Source organism: Procambarus clarkii, chromosome 62 (genome assembly GCF_040958095.1).
Source record: "Procambarus clarkii isolate CNS0578487 chromosome 62, FALCON_Pclarkii_2.0, whole genome shotgun sequence".
NCBI lineage: Eukaryota > Metazoa > Arthropoda > Malacostraca > Decapoda > Cambaridae > Procambarus > Procambarus clarkii.
This window is the reverse complement of record NC_091211.1, coordinates 21,781,171-21,797,445: the sequence shown is the minus strand read 5'-3', so window position 1 is coordinate 21,797,445 and position 16,275 is coordinate 21,781,171. Positions and strand designations below refer to the sequence as shown.

Here is a 16,275-nt window from a genome sequence, read left to right as displayed (position 1 = left end):
ATTCAAAATATAGCAAACCAAAAAAAGTTTCTAATACAGTTCACATTCTTTCTAAAATCAGATACTATGTACCTCACCCTGCCCTGGTAACACTCTATTACTCTCTCATCTATCCTTATCTCAATTATAGTATTTGTGCTTGAGGTTCTACTACCCAAAGTCATCTACGTCCTCTAATTATTCAACACAAATCTGTTATTAGGACAATAACAAACTCTGGTCACAGACAGCACTCGGCACCCTTACTCAAATCTCTGAATATGTTAGATATTAAGTCACTGCACATCCTCTCATGTTTACTCTAAATAGTTAAAACTCTGAACTGTAATGCCAATCCTGACCTTAACGCTTCCTAGAAGGTTGTAACAAAACCTATGTGCACCACACCAGAAACAAATACCTATTTGATACTCCAAGAGTGCGACTTAACCAAAGGAGAAATGCTCTGCAAATCAAGGGACCCAGAATGTGGAATGACCTCCCCAATCACGTCAAAGACTGTACCTCTCTCAACCAGTTTAAGAGAAAAACTAAGTACTACCTTATTAACTCCATGTAACCTACCTTACCCCTTAAATGTCAACCCATGTCTTACTATTTTCAAACAATATTGATTATTGACCAACTTGTGTAATTGTTTATATCCGCTAAGTATAAACTTGAAGAAAATTGTAGTCTTCTGATGATTTAGTTAACATTACATCTGCTGTTCTGTTTCAATTCATCATGTAATTATTATCATCATTCTTTTTTTCCCCCCTTTTCAATTCATTTTATGCTTTGATCTCAATTAGTTTTACGATTTAGTCTAAGTTTTTTCCCACATCCTGCCCGAAACGCTGTGCGTACTAGTGGCTTTAGGCATAGTATATACAGCTTCAGCCTACAGTTTAGACTTATTGTTTTGTGTGTATGACCCTCTGTCCTGCGTGACAGTGAATACCAGCATTATCCTCACTTTAATAAGACTTAATTGACATCCTCAGAATAGGCAAAATTGTAATTAATTAGCTGTATCTAGAAATCCAACATTATGTTTGTAAATCATTTTGTATGTATTTTACCTGAATAAACATTATTATTATTATTATTATTATTATTATTATTATAACGAACTCCAGTATGACCCGACACCCCACAACGATGTCAAATACAGCTGTAGTTCTGAAATACAACTGTATTTGACACTCCAAGCACATAACTGACTATGTGTGGGTTAGGTATCTAATCTTCAGCCACGCTATTGTGACTCATCTTCTGCATACAACTGTATTTGTTATATTGTATTCTCATAATTCATAGGCTATACAAAATTGCTGTAACTTCCTCTTGTTACATTGCTGTAACTATATCTTGTCCAAGCAAGTCTCGTAATTCAAAACTGTATAAACCACGTTTAAAAAGTCAATATTTTTTTACGGCTGTACACGTGGATCAAGATTCATCAAGCATTTTAGTGTCCAATTACGAAACCTGTGTATCTTTTCCCAGAATGAAACCTGTGTATCTTTTCCCAGAATGAAACCTGTGCGAATCTTTTCCCTGTGTATCAAGATGGCGGCCTTGTTAGTATCCATTGAGCAGTTTACGAAGCGCTTCGAAGATGTCTGTAACAATAAGAACATTCAGATTCAGATTCAGATGTTTATTCAGGTAAGGTATATACATACAAGTGATGTTACATTAATGGATTGATATATAGATAGAGCTAGTACATACAATGCCTAAAGCCACTATTACGCAATGCGTTTCGGGCAAGATCGATCGCGAAGTTCCAAAGCTAAGTGTTTCGTAAAGCCAGACTAAACCCAGGAAAGAAGTATAGGTTCCGCAGATGGATATGCACGTAAATACTTGATTTTTCCTAGCCATGTGTATGTAGTCGCAATGGCTTGGTGCTTTTCCCCTGATAAATCCCTCCCTCCTACAGACGAGGAGTCACAATAACGTGGCTGAAATATGTTGACCAAACCACACACTAGAAAGTGAAGGGACGACGACATTTCGATCCATCCTGGACCATTCTTAAGTCGATCCCCTCAAGTCGATTCTCAAGCCCTCCCTCCTAGCCATGTTCCGTACAGATAGACTGTAGGTTTGCAAATCAGCTGTTTCGTTGTCAACCCGTCCTCATCAACACAGGCCATATGCTAGTTAATCTACCCGCCAACCGCCTGTTTATGAAGGAAAAACACTGTACACACAACCACTGTAAACACTGTAAACACACTGTAAACACTGTAAACACACTGTAAACACTGTAAACACACAACTGATGACAAGTACCTTACGTTATCACCCTGGAAACACAAACCGAAACGGTCTCTATTCTCCGCTTGTTACAACTTGTAATAAAGTTGTTACATCTTGGCTTAACGTGTTTATGACGTATTAGAACGTTGTTACAACTTGCTATATTGGTGGTTATAACTGGTTAGGAGGTGTTAAAACTTGTTCGAACGTTGTACCAACGTAGTTTCGGTGTGTGTTTGGCGGGCGCGCACCACTCTTAATGCTTCACCCACGTACTGCAAATATCAATAAATGCCATCAGAACCTAACACCCAAGTTAGGTCTAACTATTCAACACATTCTAGTATGTAATAATGTTGTTGTTTACACCTCTAGTTTATGGAGTAAGCCGTTAATACAAACCCAATCAGGAGGGGAAAGTAATCTATTTTTTGTATTAATACATTAGGTACATGTGCATTTGTGCAGCTGCCCTAGACTATATGAAGGGGGAGTACAGGGTGAAGGGGGAGTACAGGGTGTCAAAAAGCTAGCTACGTGATGCGAAAAAATCCCCATCACACAGGATGGTTAGTCATCAGAGGCATGTTATCAGTAGTCTGCCCTGGCAGACTCTGGGAGCATTATGAGGATATCATCTAGAAAAGTAAGCAGGGCAGTACCTATATCCCTCAGTTCTTCGTTTGTTCTACGCACAAACGTTTTGACTTCGAAGACTGAAATGTAATCTGCCTGAAGTTGTTTTTTTTTCAAGTTGTTGAAGCTAATTTTTCACCTAGTGGTTGGTAGTAGCTGACTTTGTATCCACAGACTTTGTCGGCAACGTCTGAACGCTCTAGTTCCTCCTCGCTGTGTTTGTGGTCCACTGCGATTAAGTTCCTTTGTTTATTAGGTCTGATATCGTGCACTTTGATCTTAAATATCTTGGGAATGGCATGATATAGGATACTTTGTGCTATTTCCAAACAACTACAAGGCCTAGATGTAGTACATGCACATCATTCTGGGTTGTCCTAGAACTGTCACAATTGTTAACATGAGAAAGGAACTAATATTACCTTCTATTTACGAGAGAATAGTTTAACTTAATACTATGCTTTGTGCCAAAATTTTGAAAAATAATGGTTCCCCCAGTTCTTTTCAAATTAAATTGAGATCCATTCCAAACAATTCTGACTGTTCCCTCAATCCGCCGCAAAAAGCTCCTTACAATGTGTTCTCACCTAGTTGTGCTTGCAGGGGGTTGAGCTTTGTCTCTTTGGTCCTGCCTCTCAACTGTCAATCAACTGGTGTACAGATTCCTGAGCCTACTGGGCTCTATCATACTTATATTTGAAACTGTGTATGGAGTCAGCCTCCACTACATCATTTCCTAATGCATTCCATTTACTAACTACTCTGACACTGAAAAAATCTTTGTAACGTCTCTGTGGCTCATCTGGGTACTAAGTTTCCACCTGTGTCCCCTTGTTCGTGTCCCACCCGTGCTGAAGAGTTTGTTTTTGTCCACCCTGTCAATTCCCCTGAGAATTTTGTAGGTGGTTATCATGTCTCCCCTTACTCTTCTGTTTTCCAGGGACGTGAGGTTCAGCTCCTTTGGCCTTTCCTCGTAGCTCATTCCTCTCAGTTCCGGGACGAGTCTGGTGGCATACCGCTGAATCTTCTCTAACTTTGTCTTGTGTTTAACTAGGTATGGGCTCTAGGCTGGAGCTGCATATTCCAGGATTCCAGGATGCATATTCCAGGATTCCAGGAGTGTGGCTCAGTTGTTGTGCCTATAATCTTCTGAAACTGAATGTGTCTCTTAATCTTGATAAAACTGTTCACTATATTCCCACTTGGAAAGATGTGCAGGTCTCTCTGCATTATACCCCCATCAGTGTAAAACAAATGTATAACACTGAAACTATAAGATATATAACACTAGAAGCTATTGACTGTCATCTTCAAAATTTCAAACCAAATGAATCTTATGCCTTTACTGATGGCTCTGTGCAGTTAGGTACTGATAGAACAGGTTGTGCATGTGCAGTATATAAAGGGAATGAAATGATCATGTCTAGTACACAGGGATTGAACAACTGAGCAAGCACGACACAGACCGAGCTATTGAGCATTTATCTAGCCACTGAGTACCTTAAGCTCAATGGTGGTGGAGTGATATTCTGTGACTAAAAGTTCTCTGCAGTCCTTAAATAACCCATCACAATGTGTGTCTGAAGTAGCTTGTAATATTAAATGGAATGTAATTTTGGCTAATGATAATAACTATTGTATAAAATTTGTGTGGATCCCATCCTATGTTGGAGTTGGAAAACATGACTTTGTAGATCAATTGGCCAATGAGGCTGCAGGAAAGAAAACACTGATTATGACTTTGGACTATCTAATGCAATTATTTGAAACATATAAAAAAAAGAAATTAATTCAGATTTAGAAGAACTAAGAAATGCCCAGAGACCTGAAAGCTGCAGTATTAAAAGTTATGACAAGTTTTGTAATAATAGGTATTTGTATGGTCAGCACAGTAACCGGACCAGGCAGTGTGATGTAGTCATTGTGGTAATTCGCCTTGGCTATAGACACATCTGGCAGGTTAGTGAGGCTGAGCCACTACCAGAATACTCAGATTGTAAACTCTGTGATAAACCTTTAATGTACTCACTAGAACACTATATTGTTGAATGTGAAACCGTAAAAGACTTTAGACCTCCTGGCCTCTTGTACCACCAACTGTGTAACTATTTCATTGACTCAGGTGTTCTGGACGACATCCTAACAATTTATCCTAAATTCGCTTGTCCATTTTAAAGAATGAATTAAAATTTATTAATATTTTTTTAAGCTGCATCACTTATGAACCCATCCCTGCCCTTGTGTGGCCATGCACAATAGACAGTTGTTTTCACATATTCATACATTAAAACATTGACTGTAACCAAGATATATACTGTATGTGCTTAAGCCTACAGTTTAGACCTATTGTCTTGTGTATGACCCTCTGTCCTGCGTGACAGTGAATACCAGCATTATCCTCACTTTAATAAGACTATCAAAATCCTCAGATTAGGCAAAATTGTAATTAATTTTGTCAATAAAGATGTTAATAATAATAATAATTACCTTGATGGAGCGGAGGATGTTGGTACCCGGGCCGCGTGGGGCGGGGTACCAGCATCCTGATACCTATGTTTACCTCTGGATGTGTTTCGCCTCTAATCTGTTGGCCTTACCGCGATGTTTACTGTCCAAGAAAACTCTCTCTGGATCCTCCTCTAAGACCGGGAGACCACCTTGATCTAAATGCGTGTCATGTAACAGTGGTTTCTTAAAACCCTTAGAAGTATCATGAATGTAATTACCTAAGTGTAATTACCTAAGTGTAATTACCTAAGTGTAATTACCTAAGTGTAATTACCTAAGTGTAGTTACAGGATGAGAGCTACGCTCGTGGTGTCCCGTCTTCCCAGCACTCTTTGTCATATAACGCTTTGAAACTACTGACGGTCTTGGCCTCCACCACCTTCTCACTTAACTTGTTCCAACCGTCTGCCACTCTGTTTGAGAAAATGATTCTTCTTATATTTCTTCGGCAGCTTTGTTTAATTAGTTTAAATCTATGACCTCTTGTTCTTGAAGTTCCAGGTCTCAGGAATTTTTCCCTATCAATTTTATCAATTCGTGTTACAATTTTGTATGTAGTGATCATATCGCCTCTTTTTCTTCTGTCTTCTAGTTTTTGCATATTTAATGCCTCTAACCTCGCCTCGTAGCTCTTGTCCTTCAGTTCTGGGAGCCACTTAGTTGCATGTCTTTGCACCTTTTCCAGTTTATTGATGTGCGTCTCAAGATATGGGCACCACACAACCGCTGCATATTCTAGCTTTGACCTAACAAAAGTCGTGAACAATTTTTTTAGTATTTCGCAATCCATGTATTTAAAAGCAATTTTGAAGTAGAAAGTGTAGCATAGGCTGGGGCGCCTGACAGCTGGGTGGACAGCGCTTCGGATTCGTAGTCCTGAGGTTCTGGGTTCGATCCCCGGTGGAGGCGGAGACAAATGGGTAAAATGTTTCTTTCACCCTGATGTTCCTGTTACCTAGCAGTAAACAAGTACCTGGGAGTTAGACAGCTGCTACGGGCTGCTTCGTGGGGGTGTGTAACAATAAGGTCTGCTCGAGGACTGGGCCGCGCGGACGCTAAGCCCCGAAATCATCTCAAGATAACCTCAAGAGATAGGCTCCTCGCACAACGTTCTTTAAATGGTCCTCATGAGATCTAGATTTTTTTCTAGATTTTCTATCTAGAACCACCCCTAGATCTATTTCTTTATCATAATTCTTTAAAGATTTCTCACGTAACTTATAGGATGTGTGGGGTCTATGTCTCCTATTGCACATTCCATAACATGGCATTTATTAACATTAAATTCCATTGGCCAAGTGGTGCTCCATATACTTATTTTGTCCAGGGGGGCCAGATTCACGAAGCAGTTACGTAAGCACTTACGATCCTGTACTTCTTTTCTCAATCTTTGGCAGCTTTGTTTACAATTATTAAACAGGTAATGAGCTCCAAAGCACCAGGAGTCTGTTTATAACAATAACAACAGTTGATTGGGAAGTTTTCACACTTGTAAACTGTTTAATAAATGTAACCAAAGCCGTCAAAGATTGAGGAAAGATGTACACGTTCGTAAGTGCTTGCGTAACTGCTTCGTGAATCTGGCACCAGGTCTTGTTGAAGGGCATGACAATTATCAAAGTTTCTTATCCTTCCCTATTATCTTAGCATCATCACCAAACATGTTCAAATAATTCTGTATACCATCTGGTAGATCAATTATGTAGACAATGAACATCAACGGTGCAAGAATTGAACCCTGTGGTACTCCACTTGTGACATTTCTCCAGTCCGATACATTGCCTCTGATTACTGCCCTCATTTTTCTGTCAGAAAATTTTTCATCCATGTTAGAAGCCTCCCTGTCACTCCTCCAATATGTTCCAGTTTCCAGAACAACCTCTTACGGGGAACACTGTCGAAAGTCTTTTATAGGTCCAGATAGATGCAGTCAACCCAACCATCTCTTTCCTGTTAAATCTTTGTGGCTCGATCATAGAAACTGAGTAAATTCGTTACACAGGATCTTCCAGATCGAAAACCATACTGACTGTCTGATATTATATCGCTTTTCTCCAGGTGTTTTACCCATTTAGTTTTAATTATTTTTTTTATATTTTGACCATTACACTTATCAATGATACAGGTCGATAATTGACGGGGTCTTCCCTGCTGCCACTTTTGTAGATTAGAACTATGTTAGCCTTTTTCCACACATCTGCTACGACTCCTGTACTCAGAGATGTCTGAAAAATCAGCTGAAGTGGAATGCTGAGCTCAGGTGCACATTCTCTCAGAACCCATGGTGAAACTCCATCTGGACCAACTGCTTTGTTCTTACTTTTTAATTTTTGTTTTTCATATTTATATCTACAAGAGTCCTTACATTCCTGTACAGCCACTAGGACAGGTCCTTAATCCTATGTTCCCCGGAATACGACTCTGCCAAATCGTTTAACAACCAGGTACCCATTTTACTGTTGGGTAAACAGAGGCTACAGTTAAGGATTGACCCCCAGTAAATCCTCCCCCGGCCAGATTCACGAAGCAGTTACGCAAGTACTTACGAACGTGTACATCTTTCCTCAATCTTTGACGGCTTTGGTTACATTTATTAAACACTTTAGAAGCATGAAAACTTCCCAATCAACTGTTGTTATTGTTATAAACAGCCTCCTGGTGCTTCGGAGCTCATTGACTGTTTAATAATTGTAAACAAAGCCGTCATAGATTGAGGAAAGATGTTCACGTTCGTAAGTACTTGCGTAACTGCTTCGTGAATCTGGCCACTGGATCTTAGCTCCTTGAGCATTTTTTTCACTTCGTCTCCAGACACCTCCATGTATCTTGTATTACCTCATGCTAGTACAGTGTTTATGTTCCCGACTCTCAATTGTGAAACCCGGGTTCGATATCCAGGCGGGAAAGAAATGATTGGTATTCTTTCACGTAATGCTGCTGTTCACCTAACAGAAAATAGGCACCCAGGAGTGTGAGTACACGGAATAGATACATGATATGTATAAATATTTATCCAGTCATCAAAGCTTGTATGTACGCAGAATCCTTATATATACATACCATGTATGTATATATTTCCATCCATAAAAGCCTATGTCAGACATTTCACAAAAACCCATTTCGTTGATATTCAGTTCCATCAATACATCGGTACATTTATTTTTGTCAGTCTCACGTAAAGTGAGCTTGAGCGAGAGCTCGGGGACTCATTCTGCGCATGTGAGCCCTGGGCGCCTGCCATTGGTCGGTTTGGGTCACGTGATCATTGCCGGCCCGCCACACCTTCCCCCTTCAATGGCGGGAAGTGAAGAACGGTTACACTTCGAGTCCGGGCTCTCAAAATTTATTGATTGGAAATTAGATTTTAGACGTGAATCCCAATCTGCCCACGGTTATTCAGACGTACGATTTTTTGAGGGGTCCTCGTTGTATTAATTATTGTTGCCCAAGATTGGACTCACCCATAGAAGCGCATTCTCTTTAACATGAATTTCAACACGATGTCTAATATTTTCAAAATAAAATTATTGATTTTGATTTTTGTCAGGCCGGTAGAGAATCGTAAAATACACCGTTGTTATCTTGTTTTATCAGTTAGGTTAGAAATTGTTTGCCAATATTCGTAAGATGTAAGATGCTTTCCAAAGTGAAGGGGGGAAGATTTTTAAGAAAAAGTGAAGATCAGTACACGTCACTGGATCAGGTGAAGGTTACTACCAGCATAGAAGGAGCTGGTAGAGGTCACTACCAGCATGGAGGGAACTGGTAGATGTTCCTACCAGCATGGAGGGAGCAGGTAGAGGTCACTACCAGCATGGACGGAGCTGGTAGAGGTTACTACCAGCATGGAGGGAGCTGGCAGAGGTTACTACCATCATGGAGGGAGCTGGTAGAGGTTACTACCAGCATGGAGGGAGCTGGTAGAGGTTACTACCAGCATGGAGGGAGCTGGTAGAGGTTACTACCAGCATGGAGGGAGCTGGTAGAGGTTACTACCATCATGGAGGGAGCTGGTAGAGGTTACTACCAGCATGGAGGGAGCTGGTAGAGGTCACTACCAGCATGGAGGGAGCTGGTAGAGGTTACTACCAGCATGGAGGGAGCTGGTAGAGGTTACTACCAGCATGGAGGGAGCTGGTAGAGGTTACTACCATCATGGAGGGAGCTGGTAGAGGTTACTACCAGCATGGAGGAGCTGGTAGAGGTTACTACCAGCATGGAGGGAGCAGGTGAGCATTACTTAATAAGGATAAAACAGGTATAACCCAGCATAGGCTAGAATAAGACAGGTGCAGGAAAATATGGGTTAGGATAAGACAGGTGCAGGAATATATGGGTTAGGATAAGACAGGTGCAGGAATATATGTGTTAGGATAAAACAGGTGCAGACCAGTTGAGGTCAGGATAAATTAGGATAATAAGAATGAAGCCATGTGGGTTAGGATAGGGTAGGTGATAGAAAATAGGAATAGGAAAGTGTATGTGAAAGATAGAATAGCTAATGGTGGATAAATTTAGTGAAGATCAGAAGAAATATACATTTTGAAAGTTTCAGAAAATTAGACATTAATTTAGATTAATAAGGTATTTGCTAGTAGTTATATGATTGCTGAGGAGGAGGGGTGGTATAAAGCAGGTGGAGGCTTGTTCCAGTCATGAAAGGTATACATTACTTTAGAGGTTAGGACAGTGATGATGGCTTGTCAGTGCAGGCCAGGATAGAGAAGATAACTAACTAACACTGTCTTAGTACAGAGCAAGTGAAGGTTCACACAAGTTCTAAAACAGCATGTGAATGGATGTGCAGTGTCTGGATAAATGTCATTAGGAGGGAATTTGTTAATGTTGGCGCCTGGTTGAAATTATAGTGCGGAATTTAATTAAAAAAAAAACAAGAGTAATGCCAGTTCATAAAGCAGGCGAGACAGCCGACATAAATAATTACAGACCAATATAAAAATCTATCTATACTTTCAAATATATTTGAACAAATTATATACAAACAGCTCTATTCTTACTTTGTAAAATTAAACGTACAAAGTCCCTGGCAATTTGTCTTCCGCTCCCAAAAGAGTACCAATGATGCCATTATTAGTCTGCTTGATATAATCTACTCAGCCCTTGACAAAAATGAGTTCCCAATTGGCCTCTTCATTAACCTGAGAAAGGCCTTTGATACTGTAAACCATAACTACGAGGTAAACTTCACCACTATGGTATCCGAGGCTCTGAACTATATCCGATCCTATCTCAGTGACAGACACCAATATGTAGCCATCAATAACATAACCTCGCCCACTCTACCATTAACAGTAGGAGTGCCACAGGGCAGCACTTTAGGACCTTTCCTATTTCTTATATTCATCACTGATTTGCCAAATGTTTCTAACATTCTTAAACCTATACTATTTGTTGACGATACAACCTTCATCTATTCAGACCCCAACCCCACTAAATAATATTGTCAATAACGAATTAAAAAAAGTCCGCTCATGGATGTCAACCAACAAACTCACACGAAACATAGAAATTCAACTTCAGATAGACAATGTTAATATTAACAATAAATATGGGGAAAAGTTCCTTGGCCTATATATAGACAAGAGACTGAACTTCAGAACCCACATACAATACATAGACAAAAAATGTATAACAAACGGTCGATATACTTTCTAAAATCACATATTATGTTCCCCACTCTTCTCTCCTCTCATTACACTATGCGACAATCTATCTGTATCTTACATACAGTATCTGTGCATGGGGTTCAATCAAGCACCACAATCACCTTCTGTGGTTGATTGTTCAATAAATTTCTGAACTGTATGTTTGACAAATCTCTCACCCTGTCCATGGAGGACAGAAGAAAATGTATATATGCTGGTTAGCATTGTAAATGTGTGGCCACGTCTGTGGTAGAAAATAATAATAATAACAAATTGCTAATTACCTCAAGCCTATCATCACTCAGCAAAAATCTGGTATCAGAACTATAAGAAATTCTGTCTTCAGACAACACACAGCCCTCTGTTAAAGTCCCTTAACATGCTAAACATACACTCACTCTACACATTCTCATGTGTTATTTACATGTGCAAAACCTTGTTCATAAATGCTAATCATGATCTGAAACTTTTCCTTGATAGGTGTAATAGAACCCAAAAGTACCAAACCAGAAATAAATATATTTTTGATATCTCCAGAGTCAAATAAAATCTGTGCAAACACAAGGACCCAGTCTATGGAACTCACTCCCTGATGAATTAAAAAATTCTCCAACCTATGCCTTATTCAAAAGTAAAAGCAAAAAGTACTTAATTTCATCCTCATAGTTTCCTACCTTGTGCTCTAAACTCACACTGTCTCTTGTACTAATCACTTCCCCAATATTAGTACTTAAGACATATATCTTTACCAGTGTAATCACGTCTGTCAATTTATATTGCAGTTATTGGTTGATATAAAACCTTGTTACAATGTTCCTTTTCATCTTACCTGATATGTCAGATTAAGGACCTGCCTGAAACGCTATACGTGTTAATGGCTTTGCAAGAATGTACAAATTCCAATCTTATGTAATCTCACCAACCCATTGTACCGTCTAGTGATTAAATTATTATTAATATAATTATTATTATTATTATTATTATTATTATTATTATTATTATTATTATTATTATTTAACAGTATCTCAGCTTGTAAGGGTGTGAACTATGGGAGAAGTGCTGACCTTGGTAAGCTAAACAGTGTAAGGAGGAAAGGTTCAAGAACAAGGAAAATGTTCATCCTGGAACTCAGTGTGCCCAGGCTGCTCGACCTCACGTACATACATACATACATACATACATACATACATACATACATACATACATACATACATACATACATACATACATACATACGTCATTGCCTCGTGACAGAATTTATACGTAAAATATCTTATGTCTTGTGGTACTCACCCATCCAGCTCACACCATCAGCTCTTCTGCCACGAATGTTTGCATTACTGCTCGCTTTATCTCTGCAATAAACATCACCATGATTGTAAGAAAATACAACTTGCAAGACAATATAACGTGTAAGAAAATAGAACTTGCAAGAAAATGCAAGGCGTAAGAAAATAGAACTTGCAAGAAAATATAACGTGTAAGAAAATAGAACTTGCAAGACAATGCAACTTGTAAGAAAATAGAACTTGCAAGAAAATATAACGTGTAAGAAAATAGAACTTGCAAGACAATGCAACTTGTAAGAAAATAGAACTTGCAAGACAATATAACGTGTAAGAAAATAGAACTTGCAAGACAATATAACGTGTAAGAAAATAGAACTTGCAAGAAAATATAACGTGTAAGAAAATAGAACTTGCAAGAAAATGCAACTTGTAAGAAAATAGAACTTGCAAGAAAATATAACATGTAAAAAAATAGAACTTGCAAGACAATGCAACTTGTAAGAAAATAGAACTTGCAAGAAAATGCAACTTGTAAGAAAATAGAACTTGCAAGACAATATAACATGTAAGAAAATAGAACTTGCAAGAAAATATAACATGTAAGAAAATAGAACTTGCAAGAAAATGCAACTTGTAAGAAAATAGAACTTGCAAGACAATATAACATGTAAGAAAATAGAACTTGCAAGAAAATATAACATGTAAGAAAATAGAACTTGCAAGACAATATAACATGTAAGAAAATAGAACTTGCAAGAAAATATAACATGTAAGAAAATAGAACTTGCAAGACAATATAACATGTAAGAAAATAGAACTTGCAAGAAAATATAACATGTAAGAAAATAGAACTTGCAAGACAATATAACATGTAAGAAAATAGAACTTGCAAGAAAATATAACATGTAAGAAAATAGAACTTGCAAGACAATATAACATGTAAGAAAATAGAACTTGCAAGAAAATATAACATGTAAGAAAATAGAACTTGCAAGACAATGCAACTTGTAAGAAAATACAACTTAAGAATGAGTGACGTATATAATAGGCTCTCATCTCTACAGGATATAATACAGCAATAAGTCGGCAAAGTACGGATGCCTCAAGCTGGATTCTTGATATTATTATAGCAATTAATGTGAGAGATGACTTGTTGACAAGCTATTTAAATCCTATTGCAATGTGGTCAAAGTGAGTTTAATCTAGATTAACTCCTAAATCTGCTGATTGAATTTCATATTCACCTTCATCTCTTACAATTATTCCATTTAGATTTCCTAGGCTAGCTAGGAATACGTCAGGTTGCGAGCAGCCGCGTCTAACAGCCTGGTTGATCAGTCCAGCAACCAGGAGGCCTGGTCGACGACCGGGCCGCGGGGACACTAGGCCCCGGAAGCACCTCAAGGTAACCTCAAGGTAGCTAATTGATTCCAAATACTATATTTAAAGTTTATGCTTTGCCAAATGTATGTCATCACTCATTTAAAATATAATACAAACTACATGATATTTTATTTATGCCTTAAAAGTAAAAACAAAAACAATAATCATTTCGGTTGCCCACCTAATTTGTCTCGCCAGAAATGCAACGAATTTAAAAAAATACACTAAAAATAAAATTCGATGCTAGAAATTAAGACTTAATATAGGCCTGGACTAGTTAAGACAGGAATAAGCTGAGATTAAGAAGATAAAGATTCAAATCTTTAGATTTGATTTGAAGATAGATTCAAATTAATTACGACAAGATATTCAATTAGAGAAAACCAGAGAATACAGACTGTATAACAACAAAACTAGGCTGTTTGTAGGAAATGATGCCCAACAGAGTATAGAAATTGTATTACATTCACAAAGGATATATACACCGAAAGGTATATATACCCCGCTTCACGGAGTGTATATATACACCTAAGAGTTTAATCTTGAATTATGTTCAGGACTAAATTACACTTGATTGCTGAAATATTGCTGTTATTGATACTGAAGTGGGAAGAGGTCGAATGTTTCAGGTAATTAAATATGCGGTCAGATGGAACACTGGTGACGCAACAAACATATAAATGGAACACTGGTGACCGCAACCGACAAATGGAACACTTATAACAACAAGAAACCGACAAATGGAACACTTATAACAACAAGAAACCGACAAATGGAACACTTATAACAACAAGAAACCGACAAATGGAACACTTATAACAACAAGAAACCGACAAATGGAACACTTATAACAACAAGAAACCGACAAATGGAACACTTATAACCGCACCAAATGGAACACTTAAAACCGCAACTGACAGGCCAAATTTCTGACAGTTAAAGGACTCACATAAATCAGTTCCAAACAGATGACTCTCAAACAATGAATCACCAGACAGTTTAATAAACAGTTGTTATCATCAAAAGGTTCAGCAGGATGCAGCTAACTGCTTCAGACAGAACACAGCACATTATTTCAAACAGTTTAATTAGAAGCGACTTCTTTGAAAAGCTTCCATTACACTAACTAAAAATACTATAAACCAATTCAGAAATATAATCGGCAGACACTATAATTAGCAGACATATTAGGCAGAGATTATAATTAGCAGACACTATAAATAGCAGATATTATATTTGCCAGAGATTGTAATTGACAAATATTATAGTTGGCAGACATTATACTTAGCAGACACTATAACTGACAGATACTATAATTGACAGACACCATAATCGCTAACATTATAACTGTCAGCAGGAACCATAACACATTTTCTGGTTCTTAAGAAGATTGCATTTAACACTAGACCTTCTACCGATTTATATATTTTACGTAATGTCATCCACCACAACGTCAAAATTCCGATGTATGAGTAAAAATTCAAGTACACTAATAGTGACGTTTACGGGGACTAATACACATAAGGTTTACGGGGACTAATACACATAAGGTTTACGGGGACTAATACACATAAGGTTAAGAGAGTTGCTTAGCTTCGAAAGGGTTTAGTTTAGTAAAACTCTGACAATACTGCAAATGCGACGCGGAGAGAATGGAGTAGCCTATCAGGACTATATTTAGGCCGTGACATTAGCTTCTCTTCCAGCCAATAGGTTTAGTTAGCCCCTCAATGTAAATATAGAGAGTGACGATGAACACCTCTCGGAGGAAATAGATATATTTCTATCTATATGGAAATAGATTTCACAGATATCTGGAGGTGGTGTTTGTCTTAGCCTAACAACCTCTTGGGGTTACTATGGCCACCACACTTGCTTACTGACAACCTGCAAGTGTACTTTTGTCCAGGACTAAAGTACATTCAGTGTACATGCCCCTTTCAGTATATATATATATATATATATATATATATATATATATATATATATATATATATATATATATATATATATATATATATATATATATATATATATATATATATATATATATCCCCTGGCAGTGCATAAACCAGTGGGATTCCACTCGTTATCTGTAGATATCTGTAGATATCTACAGATATCTTATAGATCTGAGGATTACCCATTAGTAAGTTTTCTTTTATTGCGAGCTAATGTTCCTGCATCCCAAGTTCACGTTTAAAAGTTCCGGGAAACCATATTTTAACATATAGTCTACCACTAGAGATTTTATCCAGGACCTGAGTAGGTGGAGTAGTCTCTTTTGGTATTAGCATACACAGGAAGTATGGTGAAATAACTAGTTCGTGTTAAAAAAATCTAATGGTTTCGAAAACCATGTTCTGAATTCTTTAATCAATGGTTAAGTTATGAACGTTTGTGCAATGGAATGTTTTGTCCAAAGCTTGCCAACTAGTGATATTAGGCTTACCCTCGGTGATTACAAGTAGAAACCACATTAACTATTATAAAACTACATTACACACAGAAATCACAATAGCTGCTGTTTATTTTAAAAC

General features: G+C 37.9%; 1 protein-coding gene across 1 annotated transcript in view; it reads right to left on the bottom strand.

Annotated features, from left to right (window-relative positions):
- Positions 1-16,275, bottom strand: part of LOC138354347 (inhibitor of nuclear factor kappa-B kinase subunit alpha-like) — a 153,611-nt gene that overhangs the window by 23,055 nt on the left and 114,281 nt on the right. The window contains exon 2 of the mRNA XM_069308507.1: positions 12,357-12,418. The gene's annotated coding sequence lies outside the window, so the exon portion shown is untranslated. The remainder of the gene's footprint in view (positions 1-12,356; positions 12,419-16,275) is intronic.